The sequence below is a fragment of the Chelonia mydas genome, chromosome 2 (genome assembly GCF_015237465.2).
Source record: "Chelonia mydas isolate rCheMyd1 chromosome 2, rCheMyd1.pri.v2, whole genome shotgun sequence".
In the NCBI taxonomy this organism is placed as follows: Eukaryota; Metazoa; Chordata; order Testudines; family Cheloniidae; genus Chelonia; species Chelonia mydas.
This window is the reverse complement of record NC_057850.1, coordinates 202,126,304-202,136,013: the sequence shown is the minus strand read 5'-3', so window position 1 is coordinate 202,136,013 and position 9,710 is coordinate 202,126,304. Positions and strand designations below refer to the sequence as shown.

Below are 9,710 nucleotides of genomic sequence, written 5' to 3'. Positions count from 1 at the left end.
TTTGTAACTATTTTCACCAGTTCAAATTTGGCTTAAAACACTACTGTTCTGCTCTGGTACCATTCTCACTTGGTACTTACTGCAGTGCTGTAAATGACTACATATGGTGCAGGGGAATGGTGAATTAGATCCTAAAAGTAAACACAAACCTCATTTCTTTGTGGTCCAAATGTAAATCCCCCTTCTTTTATCTATCTAAAGTACTTGTATGGCATCCCTCATCATAGTTTCCGAGCACCTCACAATCTGTAAAGTGTTTATACTCACAATACCTCTGTGAAGTAGGGAAGTGCTATTATTCCCATTTTACAGATGGGGAACTGAGGCACAGAGGTTAAGTGACCCATGCAAGGTCACGTAGAAAGTCTCTGGCAGAGCAGGAACTTAAACCTAGATCTCCTAATTCCTAGGCTCGTGCCCTAACCACTGGACTATCCTTCCCCTTTTACCAAGCTTTCCTGCATAGCAACACAGAGCATATTGCTTATATTTAAATTAATTAATTCAATACCCCATTATATACCATTGCCTCTGTAAGGGACAAATGCAGAGAGAACACATGATCAACATTAGTCACCTTGTTTATTTTTAACATTGGAAGGTATTTGGACATCACAGTGAATGGTGCAGTACAAGAACCTGAATAAAATGAATCCAGGCTGATTTCTTTAACATAAATGATACTATTACATTCATCCCAGGATCACAGAACCCTTTATAAACATCAATTATGCTGCCTAACAATCTTATGAGATAGATACAGGGTAGTGTAATTGTAGACCATTTTGCAAATGAATCAACTGAGGCAGTTAACTGGAGAGCTTAGTGACCTGTATACTCACACAGAATCCGTGGAAGAATTAGGAATAGGATCCAAGAACCCGGACTTCCTGTTCCCGCCTCTAAACACTACCCATTTCCTCAGTTTCATGATCCAACAAATTTCATGTTAATGATATACAAGAAGTAACACTGGGATAATACCAGATTTGTATGAGACAGGAAAATTTTAATCTAAACTAAATGAATGAGTCATATGCATTAAATGACATATTCAAGTACTTCTAGGGGCATACACACAATATTTTCAGATAGAAAATCTTCTGGAGCTCATCTTGCCACTCCTGAGGAAGAATGTCATTGAATTTATACACTCTCCATAGGTTAGTTTGAATCACATATGGTAATAAAAACAAATTTATAGCTACTGAGAAGATACAACAGTTTTTAGAATTCCCCTAATTTTCTAGTATCAGGGGGTAGCCATGTTAGTCTGTATCCACAAAAACAACAAGAAGTCCAGTGGCACCTTAAAGACTAACAGATTTATTTGAGCATAAGCTTTCGTGGGTAAAAACCTCACTTCTTCAGATGCATGGAGTGAAAGTTACAGATGCAGACATAAATATACTGACACATGAAGAGAAGGGAGTTACCTCACAAGTGGAGAACCAGTGCTGACAGGGCCAATTCGATCAGGGTGGATGTAGTCCACTCCCAACGACAGATGAGGAGGTGTCAATTCCAGGAGAGGCAAAGCTGCTTCTGTAATGAGCCAGCCATTCCCAGTCCCTATTCAAGCCCAAATTAATAGTGTTAAATTTGCAAATGTATTTTAGTTCTGCTGTTTCTCTTTGAAGTCTGTTTCTGAAGTTTTTTTGTTCAAGTATAGCTACTTTCAAATCTGTTATCGAATGTCCAGGAAGACTGAAGTGTTCTCCCACTGGCTTTTGTGTGTTACCGTTCCTGATGTCTGATTTGTGTCCATTTATTCTTTTATGTAGGGATTGTCCAGTTTGGCCAATGTACATGGCAGAGGGGCATTGCTGGCACATGATGGCATATATAACATTAGTAGACATGCAGGTGAATGAGCCTCTGATGGTGTGGCTGATGTGGTTGGGTCCTCTGATGGTGTCACTAGAGTAGATATGGGGACAGAGTAGGCAACGAGGTTTGCTACAGGGATTGGTTCCTGGGTTAGTGTTTCTGTGGTGTGGTGTGTAGTTGCTGGTGAGTATTTGCTTCAGGTTGGGGGGCTGTCTGTAAGGGAGGACTGGCCTGTCTCCCAAGGTCTGTGAGAGTGAGGGATCATTTTCCAGGATAGGTTGTAGATCGTTGATAATGTGCTGGAGAGGTTTTAGCTGGCGGCTGTATGTGATGGCCAGTGATGTTCTGTTATTTTCCTTGTGGGTCCTGTCCTGTAGTAGGTGATTTCTGGGTACCCGTCTCACTCTGTCAATCTGTTTCCTCATTTTCCAAGGTGGGTATTGCAGTTTTAAGAATGCTTGATAAAGATCTTGTAGGTGTTTGTCTCTGTCTGAGGGATTGGAGCAAATTTGGTTGTATCTTAGGGCTTGGCTGTAGACAATGGATCGTGTGATGTGTCCTGGATGGAAGCTGGAGGCATGTAGGTAAGTATAGCGGTCTGTAGGTTTCCGGTATAGGGTGGTGTTTATGTGACCAACACTTATTTGCACTGCAGTGTCCAGGAAGTGGATCTCTTGTGTGGACTGGTCCAGGCTGAGATTGATGGTGGGGTGGAAATTGTTGAAATCCAGGTGAAATTCTTCAAGGGCCTCCTTCCCGTGGGTCCATGTGATGAAGATGTCATCAATGTAGTGCAAGTAGAGGAGAGGCGCTAGGAGACGAGAGCTGTGGCACCGTTTCTCTAAGTCAGCCACAAAGATGTTGGCATACTGTGGGGCCAGGCGGGTACCCATAACAGTGCCACTGACTTGAAGGTATAAGTTGTCCCAAAATCTGAAATAGTTGTGGGTGAGGACAAAGTCACAAAGCTCAGCCACCAGGTGTGCTGTGGCCTCATCATGGATACTGTTCTTGACAGCTTGTAGTCCATCCTCATGTGGAATATTGGTATAAAGAGCTTCTACATCCATGGTGGCCAGGATGGTGTTTTCAGGAAGATCACCAATGCATTGTAGTTTCCTCAGAAAGTCTGTGGTGTCTTGAAGATAGCTAGGAGTGCTGGTAGCGTAGGGTCTGAGGAGAGAGTCCAAATAGCCAGATAATCCTGCTGTAAGAGTGCCAATGATTGGGTGTCTAGGGTTTCCAGGTTTATGGATCTTGGGTAGCAAGTAGAATACCCCTGGTAGGGCTCTGGGGGTGTGTCTGTGTAGATTTGTTCCTGTGCTGTAGCAGGGAGTTTCTTGAGCAGATGGTGTACTTTCTTTTGGTACTCCTCAGTGGGGTCAGAGGATAGTGACCTGTAGAATGCCGTGTTGGAGAGTTGCCTGGCAGCCTCCTGTTCATAATCCAACCTGTTCATTCCTCTAATTTTTATCTTGAACCTAAAAAGTTGATTATGGGGAGCATTTTTATAGTATTTCATGATTTGAATAGAGACAATGCAGATGGAAAGTGACAGGAATGTATATGAGCAGAGGCTTTGGGATGATAGGTCAACAATTGGTGGACAGCAGATGACTAATCTTTTTTATGGAACTGCAGTTACTTCAAGCCTAAAACAATCGATTGCCTTGATATGTAATGCCTTAAACACTTTTGATAAATATATGGTTTGTTGTGCATTGCCCCCTACAAAATTTTCATTTAGGAACCCATCGGATCCTAAAGCCCAATGTGATAATGCCAAATCACCACATGAAGGTCTTTGGCTTTAATTGACAACTGAATGAGAAGTAAATGGCCCTCATCGCTCATGGTTAGAGAACAGATGGCAGTTCTGTAAGAGTTCAGGAGTGAATTTTGGGGTCCTGTCCAAATTCCAATTTGGATGATTACATTCTACTTACCTAAATTCTCTCTGCAGGTTCAACTAAACATCATATTCTTCTTCACTTCCTTTCTTAAACTGTTCTGAAGTGTTGCTGTGTCCTATTAGGCAACTGCCAAGCTTTCTTCCTGGGGTTGTTATACTTCAGGTTGGAAGTGAAATTATCCCTGTTTTTTTAGACGAAAAGTGCTATAAAATTGAAGATAGTATTATAAAAATTATTTGTCAAGGTTAATTTACCATGTTTCCCGTCCCTTTGTTCTTCACTCATTTTCATATTTCACCTTTTTTGGGGGGGTCCTTTATCTGACTATTTTTTTCCTCATTCTTTTTTAGTTTCTGTTTTCCATTAAACTAATTTTCTACAATTTAGCCATTTTTAAAAATGTTCACTTCTTCTTTCAAAGCACCCATTATTTATTTTCTAGTTTTTTACAAGGTATGGACAACAATTCATCAGTTGCAAGTTACAGGTAATAAGGTAGTTTGTTATCCGCTGCACAATTATCAGAGAAGGACAGAGAGGGGTGATTCCCTCTGACAGGATCCAAGACCGAATGGAATAGCATGTAAAGATTTTTTTACGGTTATGCTTTTCTATGGATATTCTTTGTTCCGTGCTAAAACATGCACATATTTTGGGGAAAGGTGAAAGACGGGAAAGAAGAATATTCATCATAGCATATGGCATACTTAACTATATCCCTTCCTTTTAAACACAAATTCAGTGCCTTTCATCTAATTAGACAGAATGTGTGTGTAAGAGGCTGGCAATATTTGCGTGAAATACCCCACTCTCTTATTAGATGTTGATCCTTTTGGGAGGCTTAAGGGGGTTTGTTGAGGCAGGTGGCTTAATGTCCTACATGGGTATAAGGTGAGAATGGCTGTCTATAAAGAGAAAATCTAGGGTGTTGACTGTGTAATCCTCAGGTAAGAATCCTTGAAGCATCCACATCTGGGGATAAAGCTTGAGATTAATTTTATGTCATGTCATCTCATGCTAATCTCTTTATCAATAAAGCCAACCCCAAGAAAGGGGTTAGTTTCTTATTCTAAACTATGTGGGCTGAGAGCTGAGAATATATGTGGGCTGTGCACAGAGGAGCAGAGTTATACATTAGAGAATGATTGATATGTTTAAAATTAATATATTTGGAGGTAGAGATCAAGGATGGGCACTTCCTAGTTATACTGTGTAAGGTATAGCTTGTGGAGATGAAGTTCCTTCTGGAATGTGGACTTCCAAGACACTCAGTCCTTTAATTCTAATCCTTCCACATCTAATACAAAATAGTAAAGGACTGCCACATTCACGTAGAGAATATAATTCTTGCACAAAGAAATAGCAAAATATTTTCACTTAGAAATAACATCGTCTCCCTGATGCACGCATTGAAGGAAAATAAAATCCAAGTATACAGACAGAACACCTACAACAATATGTTCATGCAATTAAAGAAAATGAACAGTACTTCTACAGCTAAATATTCCAAACACATGTCACTTTAGCTTCTAGCTAAAACAGCTGATCATCATTTTGGGACTAGGAGTTTCTGCTTGAGCCACCACAGGGAAGCAGTTTTTGCCAAATTCTATACCAATACTGACCTAAACAGATGATAATATATATTGCAAAAGTTGAGGAAAAGCCACCTGCAAACTCTTAATCATTGCCATTCTTGAGTCCAATCAATGCCTGCTATTTTTGAGTTGGCTGGCCTGCCCAGCCCTATTGGGGAAGGTTTCTGACAGATATCTGGCAACATTGATGTCTGAAAGCAGTAATGCCCAGAGAGGAAAGTAATTTTAAAAAATCTTGGTTATTATATCCTTAAAATACTGGACCTAACAGATGATCCAGGGAGGAATAACAGAACAGGCACAAAAGATCATCTATCTTTTGTCTATCTGGCCTGCTGGCCCATCTAGTCCAACACGTATAGCATCCTGCTGCCAAGAGTAGTCAATACTTGTTGCTTTAGAAGAAGGCATTTTTCCCCTCTACTCTATCCCAATAACAAGGCTAGCTAATTGTGCAATATTGTATATAGGTGAAAGAACCTTTCTTGATCCCACAGGGAATTAGTGTTCTGAAGCATGAGATTTGATTAGCAGCTTGCCCAGTTACCAATATTGTAAGCAGTCATGAAATTATCCAACCCTTTAAAAAATCTAGCCACAATATTTGTCTTGATTACCTCCTCCTGTGGAGTTGAATTCCACATGTAAAAATACCACATTGATGAAATATGTGAAAGAGCCTAAATAAACAGACTTTATATTTTATAAAGAAATATTCTCTTTTATTTGTTCAAAACGTTCTGCCTTTTAATATAACTGAATGTTCCCCTAATTATCCCATTTTGGGTCAGATAAAAGGAGAAATTTGGTCAATTTTTACTTTACCCTTAATAATGTTAATGACTCCTTTGACTTATTTTTCTTTCCAGCTAAAAACTCCTAAAATTGTGCAATTTCTCATCAAATGCAGATTACACTCATGTTGCTTAACACCTTCATAGCACTTCACTGGACCTTTTTTATTATCAATTTGGAGGATATTTCATGAGACACCACTTCATATTATCTGCCTCAAACTCCTAGCTAGATCCTTTGCTATAAAGAAAATCATAAAAAGAGATCACTAAGGTTCATTATGATTGTCTTGTGCAGTATGTCAGCAGAATAAATAAACTAGGGAGCCAATACCCAGATGTTGGCAAATATGGCAAAGTAATTGTGGGTGTATTAACTACAGTATAATATCATGTGACAAGTGGAGCATATTCCATGGGCTACCCAACATGATAGTAGACTAGAACTCATCTAAGAAGTAATAACAACCGTATTTCATAAACAAATCTCAATGTACTTCAATAATTTACCTTCACAAAGCTCTTGCGAGGTGTGCATTATTATATCCATACTACAGAAATGTAAACAGAAGCACAGAAATTACAGGATTTACACTGGTTGCACAGTGAGTCAGTGAACAGATGGGAACATAGCCAAAGAGTATACTGATGCTTAGTCCCCCACTTTAACAATTTGACCACACTGCTTCACAACTGGATTATACACAGGGAACACTTTGTCAAAAAGACAGGATCTTCTGAAGCTGGATCTCACAGCTAAATCAGTAGTTATAACAATTATTCAGACTCTGGTGGAATTACATGGAGCAGAACAGAATGTGGCCCAAAGATACTAGCAACGGAAGCATTGCTCCAATAATAGGTGGATAAAGGGGACATATGCCTTTCCCTCTGTTATCTCAATGCCAAGGGTATTAGGTAAGGGAAGAGACAGAAATATACCATTATACTAGTAACACCAACAGAGAGTTACCACAAAACTAGCAACCCTGTTCTCTTTCATTATGTTTAGAAGGGTACTGAGCATCTGAGCACTGGACATAATAAAGAGATGATTCCACCCAAATGAGGCCCATTTCCTCATAACTCAGAGGCTGAGTCCACAACTTTTTATGGCTGTAATCTCCAGTCTAGTCCAATGGTACTCAGTGCAAGATGGAGGGGGGGGGGAAAGAGGGGATAAAGGTGCCTTTAAACCCCATTCAAGTTCCCACTCTTCGTTGCTGAGAAATTGAGAGGATTGTAAGCTCTTTGGGGGCAGGGACCACATCATCCCATGAGTTTGTACAGCTCCCAATACAGTGACCCACTTCTGATTGGAGTCTTTGGTTACAACTGTAATTCAAATAGTAAATAATTATAGGAGAAATTTTTACAGCCTGGCCTCCTAAACTAAGATCTTGCACATACAATAGCAAGATCATATTTACTATGTGTATTAACTTATTAATATGAAAAAGATTTTTAACATGCTAGCTGCTACTTCACAGTTTCTTTTACTGAGTTCACTGTATACACTGCTTCCTTTGATTCTTCTGGCTGCAAAAAAGTCAGCTTGTTTGTTATCTAGTGGTAGAGCACAACCCCAATCTGTTAAATGAAAATCAATACCTAGCCAATTTTTTTTTCCAAATGAACTCTACTCCAAATTGCTCTGACTGTGTAAGCCCTTATTTCTCCTCCCCCTTACTACTTCCATTGCAAGAGCCAGTGTGAATCGCATTGAGCCATTACACAGAGTGATCATGTGTTCATCACTCTACCTGGTTTTCTTAAAGTGGCGTAATCAGATAGATTAAGTCCAAAATGTATGTTCAATTTAAAAATGGGTTTACAGACTAACAGATTTTTTTTTTTTAAAGTTTGAATGAAAACAGATAGTGGTGTTTTTTAGATTTAAATATTTTCCTGCATTGGGGCTAATTCTTTCCTTTTATATGCACATGACTCCTACTGGCTTCAATGGGAGTTTTGCGTGCATATCTAATCTAAGGACATAAATTGGCCCAGCGTTTGCAACTCAGATACTGCAGCATCAGGTTCGCCCAGGCCATGAGAACCTAAACGTGAAAGCTTCTGTGGCACAGTGATATCATTAGTCTATTGTCATTGTTCAAATGGAGTAAAATGCAAAAAGCAAACAACGAGTAAACGCTGAAAGGAAAATTAGATTTTCAATTTTCCATTCTTTCCATTTGCCAGTCTCTCTCACTGGCTGGCTAAGCACATTGAGTGGGTTCCACAAAGGGACTTAGACATTGCAGGGCTTAGCATCACAGAACCTAACTTTTAAGCACCTAGAAAATCTGAGGAACACACTGTACTTCACAAAGCCTGCATTAGCCATCTAGACTCCCTGTAAAATGAATGGGGAAAGATCCATGCCTTAGAATGGGACCCACAAAATCAAGCATACTAGACAAGGAGCTGCCAAACTAGCCAATGGGAGACACCAACAAGAGAAGAGTGTGTTAAACCCTAAATCTGGGTCCCTAAACACGTTTGATCCCCACCCATTGGGCCAAATTAATCCCTGGTGTAACCCCTACTGATTCCAAAGGGAGTCCCAAACCTGCTGTTAGGGAGGCAGGCGCAGAGCCAGTGGGGGGTTAATGGGCTGTGCACACACCCCCCCCATTGGGATCCAGGAAATGGGCTGTGCACACCAGCCCACTGTGTGCAGGGCATGATTCACAGCAGGTTTTTTGTTTTTGTTTTTTTACAGCCTAATTAAGGGCGTGACCCTGCTGACACCCCGCTCCAGAACGAAGCCGCCCATACTCGGGCCAAACATCAGCTGCAGCCAATGGCCATAACGCACCATTTGTCGTTCCCTTAAGGGGCCAAGGCCTGCAGCCGTAATACATGGGACGCTCCCCCAACTAGAACCCGGCTCCCTCCTGCGAAGCGACCAGGCCCTTGAGCCGGCCCGGGGGCACTAAGAAGAGGAGGCGGCCCGCGCGCGCAAGCTCCCAAACGTGGGCCGAGCCACGTGGGCTCCGAAGAGTTAAAGGGGCGGGGCCTGGGGGAAGGCGGGGGGGCGCGCTCGCGCTCTCTGGCTAGAGCAACTGTTGGGCGCTCGGCAGAAGCGCAACCGCTGCCCCCGCTAGCGCTCACGCGCCATAGTGGCTGCGGCCGCGCGCGCTGTGAGGGAGGAAGGGGCGCCTGGGCTGGAGCACGAGTTGTGGCGGCCGGCCGGCAGGCGGGCGGGCAACGGCCGGAGCTGCCTCGGCTTTCCGGGCACTCCCCCTCACCCGACTAGCCGAGCCCGAGTTTGTAGATGGGGCTGAGCTGTGCCCGCTGAGGAAGAGCCGGGGCGAGGGAGCCGGGGCCAGCCGGTGAGTGCCCCCCTCACGCGGGGGGGTCGGTGCGGGATGTTTGACGGGGTTCCCCTTCAGGCCGCGGGGGAGGGGGTCCTGTTGCTATTCTGGTTTCTCGGTGGAGACCTCTCCGCCCCGGTCCTCTCCCCCGCCGGGAGGCTGCAACGAGTGGGGCCAGCTGGCCTCGGCGTTGTGAGGAGGCTGCTTTGCCTCCGGGGGTCGAGCCGCCCCGTGTGTGAGCCGCTCGCACGCAGG

General features: G+C 42.6%; 1 protein-coding gene across 12 annotated transcripts in view; it reads left to right on the top strand.

Annotated features, from left to right (window-relative positions):
* The first annotated feature begins 8,886 nt into the window (after nt 1-8,886).
* Nucleotides 8,887-9,710, top strand: part of PALS2 (protein associated with LIN7 2, MAGUK family member) — a 136,341-nt gene continuing 135,517 nt past the window's right edge. For 7 of the 12 annotated variants that reach the window (XM_043541041.1, XM_043541044.1, XM_043541045.1 and 4 more), the window contains exon 1: nt 9,173-9,473. The gene's annotated coding sequence lies outside the window, so the exon portion shown is untranslated. Of the gene's footprint in view, nt 9,474-9,710 lie in introns of all 12 variants that reach the window. The other 5 variants (XM_043541046.1, XM_037890530.2, XM_037890526.2 and 2 more) reach the window with 4 other exon arrangements.